Here is a 20809-nt window from a genome sequence, read left to right as displayed (position 1 = left end):
TTGACATTCAATGGTATTACCATTGCCGAATCCCCCACCATCAACATCTTGGGGGTCACCATTGACCAGAAACTTAACTGGACCAGCCACATAAATACTGTGGCAACAAGAGCAGGTCAGAGGCTGGGTATTCTGCGGCGAGTGTCTCACCTCCTGACTCCCCAAAGCCTTTCCACCATCTACAAGGCACAAGTCAGGAGTGTGATGGAATATTCTCCACTTGCCTGGATGAGTGCAGCTCCTACAACACTCAAGAAGCTCGACACCATCCAGTACAAAGCAGCCCGCTTGATTGGCACCCCATCTAGCCCCTTAAACATTCACTCCCTCCACCACCGGCGCACCGTGGCTGCAGTGTGTACCATCTACAAGATGCACTGCAGCAACTCACCAAGGCTTCTTCGGCAGCAACTCCCAAACCCATGACCTCTTCCACCTAGAAGGACAAGGGCAACAGGCGCATGGGAACACCACCACCTCCAAGTTCCCCTCCAAGACACACACCATCCTGACTTAGAAGTATATCGTCGCTGGGTCAAAATCCTGGAACTCCCACCCTAACAGCACTGTGGGAGTGCCTGCCCCACACGGACTGCAGCTCACCACCACCTTCTTGAGGGCAATTAGGGATGGGCAATAAATTTTGGCCGAGGTCGACGTCCGGTTTCATTCTTATTATTTTGTTTCATAGTGGTTTGTTACAACTGCGTGTCTCGCTGGCCATTTCAGAGGGCAGTTAAGAGTCAACCACATTGCTCTGGGTCTGGAGTCACATATAGGCCAGACCGGGTAAGGACGGCAGATTTCCTTCCCTAAAGGACATTAGTGAATCAGATGGGTTTTTACAACAATCCGATAGTTTCATGGTCACCATTAATATAATTATTCCAGATTTATTTACATTGGGACATTGGCTGAAAGGTATGATTCTGACTGTGTCAGGCTGTTGCTTGATAGTCTGTGGGACAGCTCTCCCAATTTTGGCACAAGTCCCCAGATGTTGGTGAGGAGGACTTTGCAGGGTTGACTGGGCTGGGTGTGCCGTCCAGTTTTATTCTTATTGTGTTTCGTGGCTTGCTAGGCCTTTTCAGAGGGCAGTTAAGAGTCTGGAGTCACATATAGGCCAGACCAGGTAAGGATGGCAGATTTCCTTTTCTAAAAAATATAATTGAACCAGATGGGTTTTTATAACAAACCGATAGTTCCATGGTTACAATTACTAGCTTTTTTTATTCCAGGTTTATTTAATTAACTGAATTTATATATCCCCAGTTGCTATGGTGGGATTTGAACCCACAGTTTTGGATCATTAGTCTAATGACTCTGGATTACAAGCCCAGTAACGTTACCAGTATGCTACCACTTCCTGTTACTCTGTGGAGGAAAGAAAGAACTTGCTTTACTATCGCGTCTTTTGCAAATTCAGGGAGTCCCGAAACGCTTTAGAAACAGAAAAATAGGAGCAGGAGTCGGCCATTCGGCCCTTCGAGCCTGCTCCGCCATTCAATATGATCATGGCTGATCCTCTATCTCAATACCATATTCCCGCTCTCTCCCCATACCCCTTGATGCCTTTTGTGCCTAGAAATCTATCTATCTCCTTCTTAAATATATTCAGCGACTTGGCCTCCACAACCTTCTGTGGTAGAGAATTCCACAGGTTCACCACCCTCTGAGTGAAGAAATTTCTCCTCAACTCATTCCTAAATGTCCTACTCCATATCCTGAGACTGTGACCCCTCGTTCTAAACCCCCCAGCCAGGGAACACATCCTCCCTGCATCCTGTCTGTCTAGTCCTGTCAGAATTTTATACGTTTCAATTAGATCATTCTTCTAAACTCTAGTGAATACAGGCCTAGTCGACCCAATCTCTCCTCGTCCTGCCATCCCAGGAATCAGTCTGGTGAACCTTCGCTGCACTCCCTCTATGGCAAGTATATCCTTTCTTGGGTAAGGAGACCAAAACTGCACACAGCACTCCAGGTGTGGTCTCGCCAAGGCCCAGTATAACTGTAGTAAGACACCCTTGCTCCTGTACTCAAATCCTCTTGCAATGAAGGCCAACATACCATTTGCCTTCCTAACTGCTTGCTGCACCTGCATGTTTGCTTTCAGTGACTGGTGTACAAGGACACCCAGGTCCCTTTGTACATCAACATTTCCCAATCTATCACCATTTAAATAATACTCTGCCTTTCTGTTATTCCTACCGAAGAGGATAACTTCACATTTATCCACGTTATACTGCATCTGCCATGTATTTGCCCATTCACTCAATTTTTCTAAATCGCCTTGAAGCCTCTTTGCATCCTCCTCACAACTCACAATTCCACCTAGTTTCGTGTCGTCAGCAAACTTGGAAATATTACATTTGGTTCCCTCATCCAAATCATTGATATATATTGTGAATAGCTGGGGCCCAAGCACTGATCCCTGCGGGTCCCCACTAGTCACCGCCTGCCACCCCGAAAAAGACCCATTTATTCCTACTCTCTGTTTCCTGTCTGTTAACCAATTTTCAATCCATGCCAGTATATTACCCCCAATCCCATGTGCTTTAATTTTGCACACTAACCTCTTATTTGGGACTTTATCAAAGGCCTTCTGAAAATCCAAATACACCACATCTACTGATTCTCCCTTATCTATTCTACCAGTTATATCCTCAAAAAACTCCAGTAGGTTTGTCAAACACAATTTCCCTTTCATAAGTCCATGTTGACTTTGTCTAATTCCATTGATATTTTCTAAGTGTCCACAGCCAATGGAGTACTTTTGGAGTGTAGTCTCTGTTGTAATGTAGGAAACGCGGCAGCCAATTTGTGCACAGCAAGCTCCCACAAACAGCAACGTGATAATGGCCAGATAATCTGTTTTCATAGAGTAGAATCCTAGAATTGTTGCAGCACAGTAGGATGTCATTCGGCCCGTCGAGCCCGTGCCGGCTCTCTGCAAGAGCAATTCAGCTAGTCCCACCCCCCCCCCACCCTTTCCCCCGTAGCCCTGCAATTATTTTTCCTTCAGGTCCTTATCAGGTATTTAAGTTTTTAGTGATGTTGATTGAGAGATAAATATTGGCCAGGACACCGCGGATAACTCCCCTGCTCTACTTTGAAATAGTGCCGTGGGATCTTTTGCGTCTACCTGAGAGGGCAGACGGGGCCTCAGTTTAACGCCGCATCTGAAAGACGGCACCTCTGACAGTGCAGCACTCCCTCAGTATTGCATTGGAGTGTCTCATTGGGTGAGATACTGACTGACAGTCAGCCCCCGTGGAACCACACCTCATGAGAGTCAGTGCCCTCAGGAGAGGAGGGGCGAGAACAGGAGCCGGTTGTAAGTTATGGGGGGTGTGATTAAAAAAAATTGACTTCCTTTAGTACAGTCAGACTTTTATTTAAAGTTGAAAGAAACAAGTGCAGGTGCTTCACTCAAATTCCACTGACACAGAACACTGAGTTAGGATAGTGTGTAAACACCAAGTGCCTATTGTCATCACAGCTGAAGCGTTTGGAGAAAGGTTCAGGCACTGTCTCTGTCTCAGTGATCGCTCTTGATGTCAAAGTGCAGTATACATCAGCTTGTCTAACACTGACAACTACCATTATTCCTTTTCACGCGGATTTATTGCATGTTCCCAACCTCTGGGAATCTCTTTATTCAAATGAATTCTCGCGCTGCAGGCTGTTTGCAGGAACAAATGTGGAAGTATTAAGGAGTTTTCACAAAAAAGAAAATTCAATTATTTACGTGTGATTGTGTGATTATTTTAACCTACCGGCTGCTGTTTGATTCTGTGTGGGTCACAGTTCCGATCTTGTGTTTTTAATTCTGTTGAAAATGCTCAGAAGCTGTTTCGCTCCTCAAACCTATTCTGAAAGCTCGCAATTAAATTTTTGTCTGATTTGTCCTTCCTGCATTGTTATGTTCAGTATATGAGAGTAACTTTCTCCTTCCTACAACAACTTACATTTATATAGCGCCTTTAACGTAGTAAAACGTCCCAAGGCGTGTTATTAGACAAAATTTGACTGCTAGAGATGTTGACTCTTGCTGGGGTACATTGCCATGGATGCTGTGTGCCCTCTGGTATCTCTCCCAGGTACCCATTGTTCATTTGTAAGCCTCAATGGTGAAGGTTATCAACTTATTCAACTGTGAGGGGCATCACAGCTGAACCAGATCCAGTCCCCACCCAACATCAGGTCATGGATGAGTCAGAATTTTCCACAACTCAACATGAGCAAGACCAAAGCCACCCTGCACACCTCCTGTTTAGCACCTTAGCGCTGGTTCCCTCCCCTTTCCTGGCTACTCATTCATGTTGATCCCAATGATACACCATCTTGGTCCCAGGTGACCCTAAGTTGAGCTTCAAATCTCACCAAGGCCACCGGTTTATCCTCTATAATATCGCCCCTCCCCCTGACTATACCTCACACCCACCACTGCTGAAACCCTCATCTGAACCGTTGCCGCCTCCAGCTTTGACCCTCCAACGTTCTCCTCACCAGACTTGCGAGCTTGCTCCAACACAAAGACCTCCAGTGCCCACACCCTACCCTGCCCCCAGCCTCCCACTCGCTGGGTGTTGGGTCTGTACTGTTCAGGTGCTGATGGACCTGTTGTGAACTTCCACCATTTTCTTTTCCATGGTAATGCTGCTCCTGTATCTTTGAACAGAACCTCTGAGCCTGGAGCTACGAGTCAGCTTGATGCAGAATGTGGAGAGTTTTCTAATACCAAACCTAACACTGCCCTCTGCTGATTGATAGGAAAGTCTACAAACAGTCAATGCAATTAATCTTTCAGCTTCAGTATGTATTCTTGCTGGATAGTTTTGTGCAGTATTCTGTGAGTTGATGGTTTCCCTGTTGAAAAGGAGAGAGATGAGGTTTATTATGCTTAATGAGAAAGATAAGATCCAACTGAGTTAGCCGTGGCTCAGTGGGCAGCACCCTCTCACCTCTGAGTCAGAAGGTTGTGGGTTCATAGTCCCGCTCCAGAGACTTGAGCACAAAAATCTAGACTGACACCCCAGTGCAGTACTGTACTGAGGGAGGTGCCGTCTTTCAGATGAGACGTTAAATCTGAGGCCCCGTCTGTCATCTCAGATAGACATAAACAATTTTGAAGAAGAGCAGGGGAGTTCTCCCCAGTGTCCTGGGCCACTATTTATCCCTCAACCAACAATACTAAAAAACTGATTATCTGGTCATGTACACAATGGCCCAGAAATTGGTGTCGGGGGCTCCCCGCGGGTGCAAGCCCCCGACCTACACTTACCTAGCGCGCCGGCAGTTGAAGCCTGGGCCTGCGTGGATTTCCTGTCTGTGGCCCGGTTCAGCTCCCGGCGCGCTGTGCTTGCGTGGCCCAGCGGCGTACTTAGTGCGATGCGTCGGCTGGGATCACGTGAGCACTGGGCAACCAATCGGAGGATGCAAAAGTTCATTCATGAGTTTGACAGTAAGAACTGTCAAACTCATGAAAACTCCGGGCGCCCAAAACAGTACTTAAACTTGAAATAAAATTTAAAAAAACATCACACTATTTAAATGAACTATAAATAACTTTAAATAACTATTTTAAACAATAATTTAAATTTTTGAAAAAAATAATTTAATAAAAAATCGGGGCTAAAAATACACTTACCTTACTGTAAAGTCTTTAAAAATAATAAACCTGTGGAAAAAAAATTCTAATTTTAATTAATAGACCACTTACCTTTTAAAATTAAGTCCTTAAGTCTGCTTTTTTAAAGTGTAAAAAGTGGAGGCCTTCACACACGGGCAAACCTGGAAAAAAAAAGGAAGTTCAACGCGCACGCGCAGACCCCTGCGCGCACGCGTTCGACCTCTGAACCCCTTGGTTCAGAGGATCGGAAATGCCGGTTTCCCGCGCATGCGCTGTGCATGCAGAAAACCGGCAATTCCATCGGTCCCACGCGTGAGTACACGCCCTGCCAGTACACTTCACACCTAATCTCAGCCTATTACCATCTCGTCTGGCTTCGAATACCTTTTATTGTCTCTTCTACTTCTTTTGTCTCTTTCACTTCTTTTGTCCGATCGCAGCCCTGCCGTCAATCTATTTTCTTTTCTTTCCAGTTTTGAAGAAGGGTTCGACCCGAAACGTCAACTCAAATTTCTCTCCACGGATGTTGCCTGACCTGCTGAGTTTTTCCAGCATTTTCTGTTGTTATTTCGGATTTCCAACATCTGCAGTATTTTGCTATCGTACTAGTGTTTGGTTCACTGCCACACCTCTTCTAGGAATGCCTACCTTGAAGAAGTTCTGCTCTTCTCTTCGACGGGATCTCCGTTTGGCTCTTCAACCTTGTTCATCTTCATTACTTTCAGTTTCCCTTCTCGTGTTTGATCAGGTATCTGCCAAGACTCGGTTTCACAGCCACATCATTTTCCTCAGCAACTGTCTCCGGTTCCGACTTATTCCACGTGGATTCCAACTAAACTTCCACCCTTCGTGCTTTGGATCCACCCAGGATTACAAATATCTCCAAGATATTCTTCGTTCCTTGAACTACTGCTCTCGCCGCATCCTGAGATCCACGCTCAACGCCATGCGGCACCACATGAACACTCTCGACCTCTCTCTTCAGCAGCACCGGCGCACTCTATCTCAAAGCTGTCCAGGTCCACAGTTCCATTTCATCCTTCGACTCATCCGACGCTTCAACAAAAAACTTTTTTTCTTCCTTTCCGATGTCAAGGATCGCAAGCTTCATCAACTCTTGGACACCAACGCCCCTCCGGAACCTTCTTCCCCTTCACTTTCCTCTGACCCCCCTTCTCCCAATCTCACCCCCTGCCGCATTTTCACTATCCCCTCTGACCTTCCACTCTCTGACCCTGAACGATCAGTCCTCAGCAAAGGCCTGAGCTTCATCCCCTTACGCCCCCACCTCAATGAATTTCGAGCTCGGCACGATGTTGAGCTCTTTTTCCGCCACCTTCGTCTCCGTGCCCACTTCTCTGGCCAGGAGTCTTCCCCCCGCACAACTGACCCTTTCTCCCGCTTGCAGAATTCCCGTTCTACCTGGACCCCTCCCCCTGGCCTCTTACCCTCTCTAGATCTTTTCATCGCTAACTGCCGCCGTGACATTGGCCGTCTCCATTTCTCTGCTCCCTTCACTCACTCCAACCTATCTCCCTCTGAACTTGCAGCACTCCATTCTCTTAGATCCAACCCTGACATTGTCATTAAACCTGCTGACAAGGGTGGTGCTGTTGTTGTTTGGCGTACTGACCTCTACCTAGCGGAAGCTGAACGCCAACTCTCCAACACCTCCTCCTACCTCCACCTGGACCATGACCCCACTACCGAACATCAAACCACCATTTCCAAGACTGTCACTGACCTCATCTCCTCTGGAGATCTTCCCCCCGCTGCCACCAACCTCATAGTTCCCCAACCCCGCACAGCCCGCTTCTACCTCCTTCCCAAGATCCACAAACAGGACTGCCCTGGTAGACCCATCGTTTCAGCCTGTCCTTGCCCCACCGAACTTATCTCTTCCTATCTCGACTCTATCTTTTCTCCCCTTGTCCCGTCTCTTCCCACCTACATTCGCGACTCTTCGGACGCCCTCCGCCACTTTAACAGTTTCCAGTTTCCTGGCCCCAACCGTCTCCTTTTCACCATGGACGTACAATCCCTCTACACCTCCATCCCCCACCCGGATGGCCTGAGGGCGCTCCGCTTCTTCCTTGAACAGAGGCCCGACCAGTCCCCATCCACCACCACCCTCCTCCGCCTGGCTGAACTTGTTCTCACATTGAACAACTTCTCCTTTAACTCCACTCATTTCCTCCAAATCAAAGGTGTTGCCATGGGTACCTGCATGGGTCCTAGCTATGCCTGCCTTTTCGTGGGCTATGTGGAACAATCTTTGTTCCAGTCCTACTCAGGCCCCCTCCCTCACCTCTTTTTCCGATACATTGATGACTGTATCGGTGCCATTTCCTGCTCTCGCCCCGAACTAAACAATTTAATTCACTTTGCTTCCAATTTCCACCCTTCCCTCACCTTCACATGGTCCATCTCTGACTCTTCCCTTCCCTTCCTCGACTTTTCCGTCTCCATCTCTGGGGATAGGTTATCGACCAATATTCACTACAAGCCCACTGACTCCCACAGCTACCTGGACTACACTTCCTCCCACCCCGCCTCCTGTAAGGACTCTATTCCATTCTCCCAGTTTCTCCGTCTCCGCCGTATCTGCTCCGACGATGCCACCTTCCACACCAGTGCTTCAGACATGTCTTCCTTTTTCCACAACCGAGGATTCCCCTCTATCGTGGTTGACACTGACCTCGACCGTGTCAGTTCTATCTCCCGCACCTCTGCCCTCACCCCTGCCCCTCCCTCCCGGAACCACGATAGGGTTCCCCTTGTCCTCACCTTTCATCCCACCAGCCTCCACATTCAACGGATCATCCTCCGGCATTTCCGCTACCTCCAAAGTGATCCCACCACCAAACGTATCTTCCCCTCCCCTCCCCTTTCAGCATTCAGTAGAGACCGCTCTCTCCGAGACACCCTAGTCCACTCCTCTATCACCCCAAACAGTCCTTCCCCTTCGCCTGGCACCTTCCCGTGCAAGCGGAGGAGATGTAACACCTGCCCCTATACCTCCCCCCCCTTCCCACTGTCCAGGGCCCCAAACACCCCTTCCAGGTGAAACAGCGATTTACTTGTACTTCTCGCAATCTAGTATACTGTATTCGCTGCTCACGATGCGGTCTCCTCTACAGTGGGGAGACCAAACGCAGATTGGGTGACCGCTTTGCGGAACACCTCAGTTCAGTCCGTAAGGGTGACCCCGAGCTTCCGGTCGCCTGTCATTTTAATTCACCGCTCCATTCCCACTCGGACCTCACCGTCCTTGGCCTCTTGTATTGTTCCACAGAAGCTCAACGTAAACTCGAGGAACAGCACCTCATCTTCCGATTAGGCACTTTGCAGCCTTCCGGACTCAATATCGAGTTCAACAATCAGATCATAACCTCGGCCCCTATTACTTTTTTCTTGTAATTTTTCCACTCCTTTCCCCCCCCCCCCCTTTCCTTTTGTTTCTCTCTCCCACCTGGCAGCTATCTCTTGCCCTGCCAGTACACTTCACACCTAATCTCAGCCTATTACCATCTCGTCTAGCTTCGAACACCTTTTATTGTCTCTTCTACTACTTTTGTCTCTTTCACTTCTTTTGTCCGATCGCAGCCCTGCCTTCGATCTATTTTCTTTTCTTTCCAGTTTTGAAGAAGGGTTCAACCCGAAACGTCAACTCAAGTTTCTCTCCACGGATGTTGCCTGACCTCCTGAGTTTTTCCAGCATTTTCTGTTGTTATTTCAGATTTCCAACATCTGCAGTATTTTGCTATCGTGCTTACTCGCGCGTTGGGACACTAATTTCTGGGCCATTGCTGTTTGTGGGAGCTTGCTGTGTGCAAATTCACTGCTGCGTTTCCCACATTACAACAGTGACTACACTTCAAAAGTAGTTTGTTGGCTGTAAAGCGCTTTGGAATGTCCTGAAGTCGTGTTATATAAATGCAAATCTTTCTTTTCTTTTTTTAAGTCATGTATAAATCACACAGTGGCTGTTTGTTTTATGCTATGGGATGTCTTACTGAGTCAATGTGGAGTGGGACATTCTGTTATTGACAAAGTGGGAGAAAGGAAAGGAAGAAAGAAAAACACACATTTATATCGCGCCCTAATCTGTCTCTTAGACAAGCACTTCACATACAACAACAGCGCCTTTAACGTAGTAAAGCGTCCCAAGGCGCTTCACAGGTGCGTTATCAAACAAAATTTGACACCGAGCCACATGAAATATTAGGACAGATGAGGCAGGTTTTAAGGAGCGTCTTAAAGGTGGATAGAGAGGTGGAGAGGTTTAGGGAGGTAATTCCAGAGTGTAGGGCCTCGGCAGCTGAAGGCACGGCCGCCAATGGTGGGATGAAGAAAATCAGGGATGTACAAGTGGCCTGAATTAGAGGAGCGCAGAAATCTCGAAGGGTTGTTGTGGGGCTGGAGGAGGTTACAGAGATAGGGAGGGGCGAGGCCCTGGAGGGATTTCAACACAAAGATGAGAATTTTAAATTTGAGGCATTGCTAGACCGGGAGCCAATGTAGGTCAGCAAGCACAGGAATGATGGGAGAACCCGACTTGGTGTGAGTTAGGACACGGGCAGCAGAGTTTGGGATAAGCTCAATTTTATGGACAACTCAAATTACTTTGAAATGATGTTAATACGGGTAAGTTAGTGTTGGGGGTTTCTGCTGAAAGGGAACTGGACTGTCCTATCTCACTCAGGCTTCCACAACCTCACTTTCTATGGTATGTTCCACACTTTAGGAAGGATGTCAAGGCCTTGGAGAGGGTGCAGAAGAGATTTACTAGAATGCTACCAGGGATGAGGGACTTCAGTTACGTGGAGAGACTGGAGAAGCTGGGATTGTTCTCCTTACAGCAGAGAAGGTTAAGGGGAGATTTAATAGAGGTGTTCAAAATCATAAAGGGTTTTGATAGAGTAAATAAGGAGAAACTGTTTCCACTGGTAGAAGGGTCAGTAATCAGAGGACACAGAATTAAGATAATTGGCAAAACATTAGAGGGAAATTAGGAAAAAAATGTTTTAACACAGCGAGTTGTTGTGATCTGGGATGCGCTGCCTGAAAGGGCACTGGAAGCAGATTCAATAGTAACTTTCAAAAGGGAATTGGATAAACACTTAAGCATTTACAGGGCTGTGGGGAAAGGGCAGGGCGAGTGGGACTAATTGGAGAGCTCTTTCAAAGAGCTGGCACAGGCACGATGGGCCAAATGGACTCCTGTGCTGTACGATTCTTTGGTCTTTTGACTGTATTTCTCACTCCCTGATAGTTTCTCTCAATGACTGTGTGGGGAAGGGCAGGGGAGGGAGTCTGACACTTTGTTGATCCCACATACGTCTAAACTTCCCATTAAAAATGACAATTGAAATCTTTGAACTGTTTTCTGATTGCATATAATCAAATACTCCGGAGTAACTTCCCCCTCGGGCTCCTGCACTCCGGGTTTGTCTTTAGGGGTTATTTATGTGATCACTATTCTTGAATTATCCAACATAAACCAACTCCGTAACAAGGACTCATTAAACTTCTAGATCACCCTATAGATATCAAGGCCTGAGCAGTGTGCAGTTTGTTGTACAACCAATAATTACTTTAACACACTGCGATTCATGGTCCAAGGTAAGAATATTGCCAATTAAATCACATGGCTTTGGAACCACAGTAACTGGGCTCCATATAACACAGTGTAACTCCATTCAGAATCACAGCCTTATCTGGGTTCAGTTTTTTATGGCATCTCTGTCTAGTTCACTGCTGAGGCTCACTCTGATCACTCTTCTGTTGTGCTTTGGGAAATCCCGAGGATGTGACGAGGTGCTATAAAAAAATCAATCACAAAGTGCTGAGCAAGATTACGTTTTTGCAGTTTATACGGCAAGGTAGCAAGTTGCACTTGTGTTCTTTTTGTTCAAATCTACGTCTTCATCTAAAGGCCTATAACCATTTCTCCGGCAAAGAGCCAGCATAGGTACAATGGGCCGAACGGCCTCCTTCTGTACTGTACAGCTCTGTGGTTCTCTGACTGGTTAGCAGTGTAACTGATGTATCAAAACAGTTCAACCTGCCTTTGCTTCTAGGGTACGTTTTATAAGAACGTTGAAATAGGAGCAGGAGTTGGCCATTCGGCCCCTCGAGCCTGCTCTGCCATTCGGCCCCTCAATACGATCATGGCTGATCTTCTACCTCAACTCCACTTTCCCACCAGATGCCCGTTTCCCTTGATTCCCCCAGAGTCCAAAAATCTATCGATCTCAGCCTTGAATATACTCAGCGACTGAGCCTCCACAGCCCTCTGGGGCAAAGAATTCCAAAGATTCACTGCCCTCTGAGTGAAGAAATTCCTCCTCATCTCAGTCCTCAATAGTCGACCCCTTATCCTGAGACTGTGACCCCTGGTTCTAGACTCTCCAGCCAGGGGGAAACATCCTCCCAGCATCTACCCTGTCGATCAGTTTTCAGTGAATTGCCTATAATCTTCCTTTCTGGTGATGGTAATTCCAGCACACTCGCACCTGGCTTGTATTCCTTAGAGTGTAGGAGACTGAGGGGTGATCGGATTGAGGTGTTTAAAATGATTAAAGGATTTGATAGGAGAAATACAGAGAAACTATTTCTTCTGGTGGGGGAATCAAGAATGAAGGGACATAATCTTAAAATTAGAGCTGGGTCATTCAGGGATGATGTCAGGAAACTTCTTCACTCAAAGTGTAGTGGAAATCGGGAACTCTCTCCGCCCCCCCCCCACCCTCTCAAAAGGCTGTGGATGCTGGGGGCCAATTGGAGCTTCCAGGACGAAGGGCGATAGCTTTTTGTCGGGTAGCGATATCTAGCGATATGGAGCAAAGGCGAGAAAATGGAATTGAGGTGCAGATCAGTCATGATCTCATTGAAAGGAAGAATTGCATTTCTCTAGCACCTTTCACGACCACCGAACGTCTCAAAGCGCTTTACAGTCAATGAAGTACTTTTGAAGTGTAGTCACTGTTGTAATGTGGGAAACGCGGCAGCCAATTTGCGCACAGCAAGCTCCCACAAACAGCAATGTGATAATGACCAGATTATCTGTTTTTGTTATGTTGATTGAAGGATAAGTTTGGCCAGGACACCGGGGATAAATAACTCCCCTGCTCTTCGAAAAAATGCCACGGGATCTTTTACGTCCACCTGAGAGAGCAGACAGGGCCTCGGTTTAACGTCTCATCGGAAAGACGGCACCTCTGACAATGCAGCACTCCCTCAGCACTGCACTGGAGTGTCAGCCTAGATTTTTGTGCTCAAGCCCCTGGAGTGAGACTCGAACCCACAACCTTCTGACTCAGAGGTGAGTGTGCTACCCACTGAGCCACAGCTGACAGCAGAATGGCAGAGTAAGCTCAATGGGCGGAATGGCCTCCTCCTGTTCCTAATGTTCCTCTGTCACTACCCTCAGTAGACAGCCATGCTCAAAGGGAGTCTAGGTCGGATAATCAGTGTTACTGACCCTTGCTCCCATTGAGTGGGGGTCCTCACTGGGAGCTCAGGGTTTACCCTGTGCCAGTATACTACGCTTCCTTTAACTGTCAGACTCCTGAATGAGATGACGGTGAAAACGATCGAACGGTCCTGTGTACAGATTGCTTTTTGTCTTCAAGCTTCTGCCTACTTCGGGTATTAGTTTCCACAAGCTGAACCTCCCCAGGCAATCTGACCCATCAATCACTCTTTACCAACTTTGGTGTTATTCAAGTCAATTCAGTTCAATTTTATTTGTCATATATGCAGCAGACGTGTGTACTGCACAATGAAATGTTGATTTTTACGAGTCCTCCCAATATTCCTGAAACTATACAAACTTATAGAACTAACATGAGCAACTAGTCTGTGCCGGTGTTTATGCTCCACCCGAGTCTCCTCCCGACTTCATCTCACCCCATCAACATATCCTTCTATTCCTTTTTCCCTCATGTGTTTATCCAGCCTCCCCTTAAATGTATCTATACTATTCACCTCAACCACTCCCTGTGGTAGCGAGTCCCACATTCTCACCACTCTTGGGTGAAGGAGTTTCCCCTGAATTCCCCATTGGATTTATTAGTGACTATCTTATATTGATGGCCCCGAGTTCTGGACTTCTCAACTAGTGGAAACATTTTCTCTACGTCTACCCTGTTGAACACTTTCATAATTTTAAAGGCCTCTATCAGGTCACCCCTCAGCCTTCTCTTTTCTAGACAAAAGAGCCTCAGTTTTTCCTGATAGTTATAACCCCTCAGTTCTGGTATCATCCTTGTAAATCTTTTTTGCACCTTCTCCAGTGCCTTTATATCCTGTTTATAATATGGGGACCAGATTGTGCACAGCACTCCAAGTGTGGTCTAACCAAGGTTCGATACAAGTTTAAAATGACTGCTCTGCGTTTCAATTCTGTTCCTCTCGAAATGAACCTGACGACTTGGATTACTTTTTAAAATGGCCTGCATCACTACCTTTAGTGATTAGTGTAACGTAGAGGAGGTGTGGAGATGAAGTACAGTCTTGGCGTTCACTGTTTGCCTTGCCAAGTGCATTCCCCAGCTCATGTTTAATTCTACCTATTTACACATCGGCTCCCATTAGAATTCTCTCGTTATACTTCTTTAGTAAAAGGTCGTCGTGTGTTTAATGGGAAGGGGCTGGTGTTAAAGCCTCTGCATTCTGCTGATATTTAAAAGCAAACTGAACGCATCAGTCAACCTATTGTGTCGGAAGCCTGCTTTCAGACTGAGATTGTTTCTGGTGTCACTGATAACAGGCAAATTTCAGGAGATCATCTGAATGCCACTGAATACATTTAGACTGGTTGGCAATCATCGAGGAATTTGCATGACCCTTTCTGGCACCTTCTGTTCTTCCTTCACTTTCTTTCTCTATTCTCCCCATCTCTCCTGGACAGTGATGGTCATTGTTGGAGTACGGTCCTCTGATACCTTGCCCAAGTGGCCATTCTTCATTTGGGAAACTAGACTAATCTGCAATGGAAGGCATCACAATTCTCTTCTCACCTCGCGCCTAATCACAAGCAGCAGTCATTGATTCGTGATCAAGAGCTGAACTCCCGGCTGATTCCCCCACCCCTTCCCTTAGTCTGGGTTGGTGCTGAGGCCATTGTACTGCTTCTACCGCTTCTGCCCTGCCTGGGATTAGGATTGAACTTGTGATTTGCCTAGTCTGTGTGGCTCTGCAAACGTACATCACAACAGCTAATATGCTTCAAATGATTCATTGAATATGAAGTGCTTTGGGATGTTACTGAGTGATGTGATAACGTTCTAAATAAATGCTTGCTCATTTTTACTTTGACCTACCAGTCAATACATTTAACACACTGCACAGACAGGATAGGATTCCTGATTGATAGTCTGTCTTTGAATGGATGGGCCACTTGACTGCGATCCAGGCATCGAATCAGGACATGACGAAGGCGCACCCAGCCCAGTCGACCCTACAAATTCCTCCTCACTAACAGCTGGGGACTGGGGCCAAAGTTGGGAGCGTTGTCCCACAGACTAACCAAGCAACAGCCTGACACTGTCATACAGCGCCAAAGCTTCTTCGGGAGCACCTCACAAACCCGTGACCACCACCACCACCTAGAAGGACAATGGCAGCAGGCGCACAGGAACACCACCACCTCCAAGCTCCCCTCCAAGTCACACACCATCTCAACTTGGAAGTATATCGCCATTCCTTCATCGTCGCTGGGTCAAAATCCTGGAACTCCCTCCCTAACAGCACTGTGGGAGCACCTTCACCACACGGACTGCAGCGGTTGAAGAAGGCGGCTCACCACCACCTTCTCGAGGGCAACTCGGGATGGGCAATAAATGTTGGGCTTGCCATCGACGCCCACATCTCCGAGAATGAATAATAAAAACAAAAAGTGCTAATACGCGTATATTGCTATGTAATGAATGATGAGGTGTTTGATACAGTCAGGCTGTGTGTTGCTGCCCTCTACCTGCGGCAGGCTGTATAAACACTAATATCCCTTTGGTTTTCACTGAACATTTAATGATTGACGTTCACTCTTCTCTTTCTTCTGTTGTTACTTCTGGCTCAACACTCTTGACAGCAACTGATTAAAGAAAGTGCTCAGTAATTCCCACTGACTCTGTGTTTTGCAGGAGGTGTTCGCTACAGCCTTTGTGTGTCTCAGATTTCTCCCTGGTGAACCTAAACCTTGTGAGCTGGATGGAGAAAGACAGCAAAGGTCACAACCTCTCCGTGCCTGGCTCCTCACACAACTGCCACCTTTCCTGCCATGCTCCGCCATTGGTGTCAGAACCTGAGGGAGTGTCCACACGTGGAATCATAGAATGGTTACAGCACAGAAGGAGGCCATTCGGCCTGTCGAGCCCGTGCCGGCTCTCTGCAAGAGCACTTCAGCTAGTCTCACTCCCCCGCCCTTTCCCCGGAGCCATGCAATTTTTTTTCCTTCAGATACTTATCAAATTCCCTTTTGAAAGCCACAATTGAGTCTGCCTCCACCAGCCCTCCAGGCAGTGCATTCCAGATCCTAACCACTCGCTGCGTAAAAAAGTTTTTCCTTATGTCGCCTTTGGTTCTTCTGCCAATCACCTTAAATCTGTGTCCTCTGGCTCTCGACCCTTCCGCCAATGGGAACAGTTTCTCTCTATCTGCTCTGTCCAGACCCCTCATGATTTTGCTGGAGAGAGATCTGGAATGGGAATCCCGACTGATTTGAAGGCAGTTGAACAGTTCCTATTGCCATAAATGAAAACATAACGGCCCAGAAATTCGGGTCGGGGGCTTCCCGCAGGTGCAAGCCCCCGACCTGCACTTAGCTTGAGCGCCGGCCGTTGAGCTGTGGGGCCCGCGTGGGATTCCGATCCGGGGCCTGCTCCAGTTGCCGGCGCGCAGTGCTTGCGTATCCCAGGGGCGCAGTTAGTTCGATGCGTCCCCTGGGATCACGTGGGCCATGGAGAGCCAATCGGAGCAGGGAATGCTCCATTCATAAGTCTGACAGGAAGAGCTGTCAAGACTTGTAAATACTACGGCCCCAAAACAGCACTAAATCTTCAAAAATTTTTTTTAAAAATCACATTTTTTAAATAAACTATAAATTACATGAAATAACTATTTTGGTCCTTGTGCACCAGTCGCTGAAGGTAAGCATGCAGGTGCAGCAGGCGGTTAAGAAGGCAAATGGTATGTTGGCCTTCGTAGCAAGAGGGTTCGAGTACAGGAACAAGGATGTCTTGCTACAGTTGTACAGGGCCTTGGTGAGACCGCACCTTGAGTATTGTGTGCAGTTTTGGTCACCTTACCTGAGGAAGGACGTTCTTGCCATGGAGGGAGTGCAGCGAAGATTCACCAGGCTGATATCTGGGATGGCAGGAATGACGTATGAGGAGAGATTGTGTCGATTGGGCTTATACTCACTGGAGTTTAGAAGATTGAGAGGGGATCTCATCGAAACCTATAAAATTCTGTCAGGTCTGGACAGACTAGATGCAGGAAGGATGTTTCTGATGGCTGGGGAGTCCAGAACCAGGGGTCATAGTCTAAGGATAAGGGGTAAGCCATTTAGGACTGAAATGAGGAGGAATTTCTTCACCCAGAGAGTGGTGAACCTGTGGAATTCTCTGCCACAGAGGGCGGTGGAGGCTAGTTCATTAAATATATTCAAGAAAGAGTTGGATATATTTCTTGAGGCTAAAGGGATCAAGGGATATGGGGAAAAGGCAGGGACAGGGTACTGAATTTGGATGATCAGCCATGATCACATTGAATGGCGGAGCAGGCTCGAAGTCCCGAATGGCCTACTCCTGCTCCTATCTTCTATGTTTCTATGTTTCTATGTTTATGTTTAAACAATTTAAATTTTTGAAAAAAATAATTTTATTTTCTAACGGGGCTAAAAATAAACTTACCTTGCTTTAAAGTATTTAAAAATAATAAACCTGTGGAAAAAATGTTTTAATTGTAATTAATTCACCACTTACCTTGTTAAAAGCAGGCCTTGCGACTGCTTTTTACATGTCTAACTTCTGGAGACTTACCCTCCCGGGAAAACCTGTAAAAAAAACCTAAGTTCGATGCGCACGTGCAGCCTCTCCCGCGCACGCGTTCGAACTCTGAACCCCTTCGTTCAGGGGAACGGAAGTGCCGGTTTCCCGCGCATGCGCAGTGCATGCAGGAAACCGGCACTTCCATTGGGCCTTCGGGTGAGTACCCCGTGCGTACTCACCCGTGGCGACCCGAATTTCTGGGCCAACATGCTGGAAATGCTCAGCAGGTCAGAAAGCATCTGTGGAAACAGAGTTACCGTTTCAGGTCGATGGCCTTTCATCAGAACTGCAAAAGTTAGAGATGTAACAGGTTTTAAGCAAGTGCAGGGGCAGGGAAAGGGGGGAGGGGAGGAAAGTATTATGTCCGTGTATAATTGAGACACGGACTGCAGGAGTTGATTATAACAAGTCTTTACTGAATGGAGACAACCTGGAAACTGAAACTACAGAAGCCTGCTAGGGCCTTTTATACAGGGGTGGTCACTGCCGGTACTGCAGTCTGAGACCAGTTATTCCCTTAAAGGTACATACACAACAATTCCTCCCCTTTTAGATAAACAGTACATAACATTCATTTAACAACTAAATAATAACTAATTACAATTACAATTACGGTTGCTAGATACATTGGTTGAAGTTAAGCAATTATAAGTTCAGTCTTTGAGGAGGCTTCCTGATTCTGTCTGGATAACGCCGCTTTGGGATATCAGGTTCTTCTGGCAAGGTTGAGTCAGGATCAATGTCGTTGTTTGGTTCGTCTGCTTCCAATATCACCGATTCTGCGGTAGATGCAATTGGTACTTCGGTTTCATTGCCAGGTGTATCAGATCGTGGTGTGGAGTTGACGTTTTCCAGTGACTCTAGAATCTGGTCAGCATGGCGTCTTACAATGCTCTCTCCAACGTCCACGGTATACATTAGAGGTCCTTGCCGTGTACAGATCGTTCCTGGCTGCCATTTCTCTGTGCGGTAGTCCCGGGCCAAAACTGGTTGACCTATCTTAAAACTCCTGGTCGGCCTTTCATTCATATTCTGAAACTGCCTGTTCTCCACATCTCTTCTGACGTTTGGCTTAACCAAATCCAAGCGGCATCGTAGTCTTCGATTGAAGAACATCATGGCTGGAGTTTGGTTGGTAACCGCATGTGTCGCATTCCGGTAGGCAAACAAGAAGTTATCCACCTTGTGTTGTAGGGGTATATCTTCATTACACATTGCCTTGATAGCCTTCTTGAATGTTTGAACAAACCTCTCGGCCAATCCATTAGTGGCTGGATGATATGGGGCGGATGTGTAATGCTTAACACCATTGTTCTTTAGGAACCTCCGGAACTCTTCAGACACAAACTGTGGTCCATTGTCAGAGCAAATCTGTTCAGGCAGCCCATTCCTGGTGAATATGGTTCGTAAGACTGTGATAGTTTTTTCTGTGGTGGTTGAGGACATTTTTATTACCTCTGGCCACTTTGAATGTGCATCCACCGCAATTAAAAACATCGAGTCCATAAAGGGACCAGCAAAATCAAGGTGCACCCTTTGCCATGGAGATGAGGGCCACTCCCATGGATGTAGAGGGGCTTGTGGTGGGGCGGTTTGGACCTTCTGGAATCCTGTACAGCTCGTGGTCATCTCTTCGATTTCTCTATCGATTCCCGGCCACCACACAAACGCTCTGGCTAAGTTTTTCATTTTTACCCCTCCCAGATGACCCTCATGAAGCTCATTGAGCACTCTATCCTTCAATTTGGGTGGAATTACTACTCTGGATCCACACATCAAGGTTCCTCTGCACACTGACAGCTGTTCTCTTCTCGGCGAGAATGCTGGCAGCAGTGGTTCGCCATGTGCTGGCCATCCCTTCTCCGTTAAATCATAGACCCAGGAGAGTGTCGGGTCATTTCGTGTTTCCTTTTCTATGTTTGCATTCATCACAGGGAGACATTCGACTATAGTCGAGTGGAATAACTCCACTGGATCCACTGCCAGTTCTTCTTCCACCGTCAGCAACGGTAGGCGCGACAATCCATCAGCATTCCCATGCTGTTTAGTTCCTTTGTACTCGATGTCATATTGGTGTGCCCCTAGGAAAAGGGACCACCTCTGTAGCCGCTGTGCCGTCATTATCGGTACGCCCTTCTGAGGGTTGAAAATGGAGACGAGAGGTTGATGATCAGTTAGTAGAGTAAATTTCTGACCGTGCAGGTAGTGATTGAACTTCTTCACCCCCCACACCAGGCTGAGGGCCTCTCTGTCAATCTGGGCGTAGTTACGCTCGGCTGAAGTTAACGAGCGTGATGCAAAAGCTATCGGCCTCTCTGAACCATCAAGGAATTTATGTGACAGTACCGCCCTAATGCCGTAGGGAGACGCATCACACGCCAGTCTTATCGGTAGTGCTGGGTTGTAGTGAGCCAATACTTCTTTTGAAGTGATTAGGTCCTTACTCTTCTGAAAGGCCCGCTTACATTCATCGCTCCATTTCCATGCTACTCCCGTTCGTAGTAGGGCGTTCAGTGGATGCAGAATTGTGGACAAATTCAGCAAAAACTTATGGTAGTAATTCACCAATCCGAGGAATGACCTCAGTTGCGACACATTTTCAGGCGCTAGAGCCTTAACTACCGCTTCAATTTTGTCAGGGGACTTATGTAACCCCTCTTCATCAATCACGTGGCCACAATACGATATCTGTTTCTTAAAAAACTCGCACTTGGGGCGATTGGCTCGTAGCCCATGTTCACGTAGTCTAGTGAGCACCTGCTCTAGGTTGGCAAGGTGTTCACTGTCATCTTCACCTGTCACTAGGATGTCGTCTAAGTAACACTGAGTCCCCGGAATCCCTTGCAGGACTTGTTCCATCGCTCTTTGCCATATCGCCGGAGCTGATGCTACTCCGAATACCAGTCGATTATACTGGTAAAGACCTTTGTGAGTGTTTATCGTGAGATACTTCCTAGAGGATTCTTCAACCTCCATCTGCAAATATGCTTGTGCTAGGTCAATTTTTGTAAAACGCTTCCCTCCAGATAGTGAGGCGAAGATATCTTCTATCCTTGGAAGAGGATATTGTACTGTGTGAAGGACTGGGTTCACCGTCACCTTGAAGGCCCCACAGATG

The sequence above is a fragment of the Somniosus microcephalus genome, chromosome 18 (assembly GCF_052327205.1).
Source record: "Somniosus microcephalus isolate GS21.2 chromosome 18, FLI_Smic_1.0, whole genome shotgun sequence".
Taxonomy (NCBI): Eukaryota; Metazoa; Chordata; class Chondrichthyes; order Squaliformes; family Somniosidae; genus Somniosus; species Somniosus microcephalus.
This window is presented reverse-complemented; position numbering follows the sequence as displayed.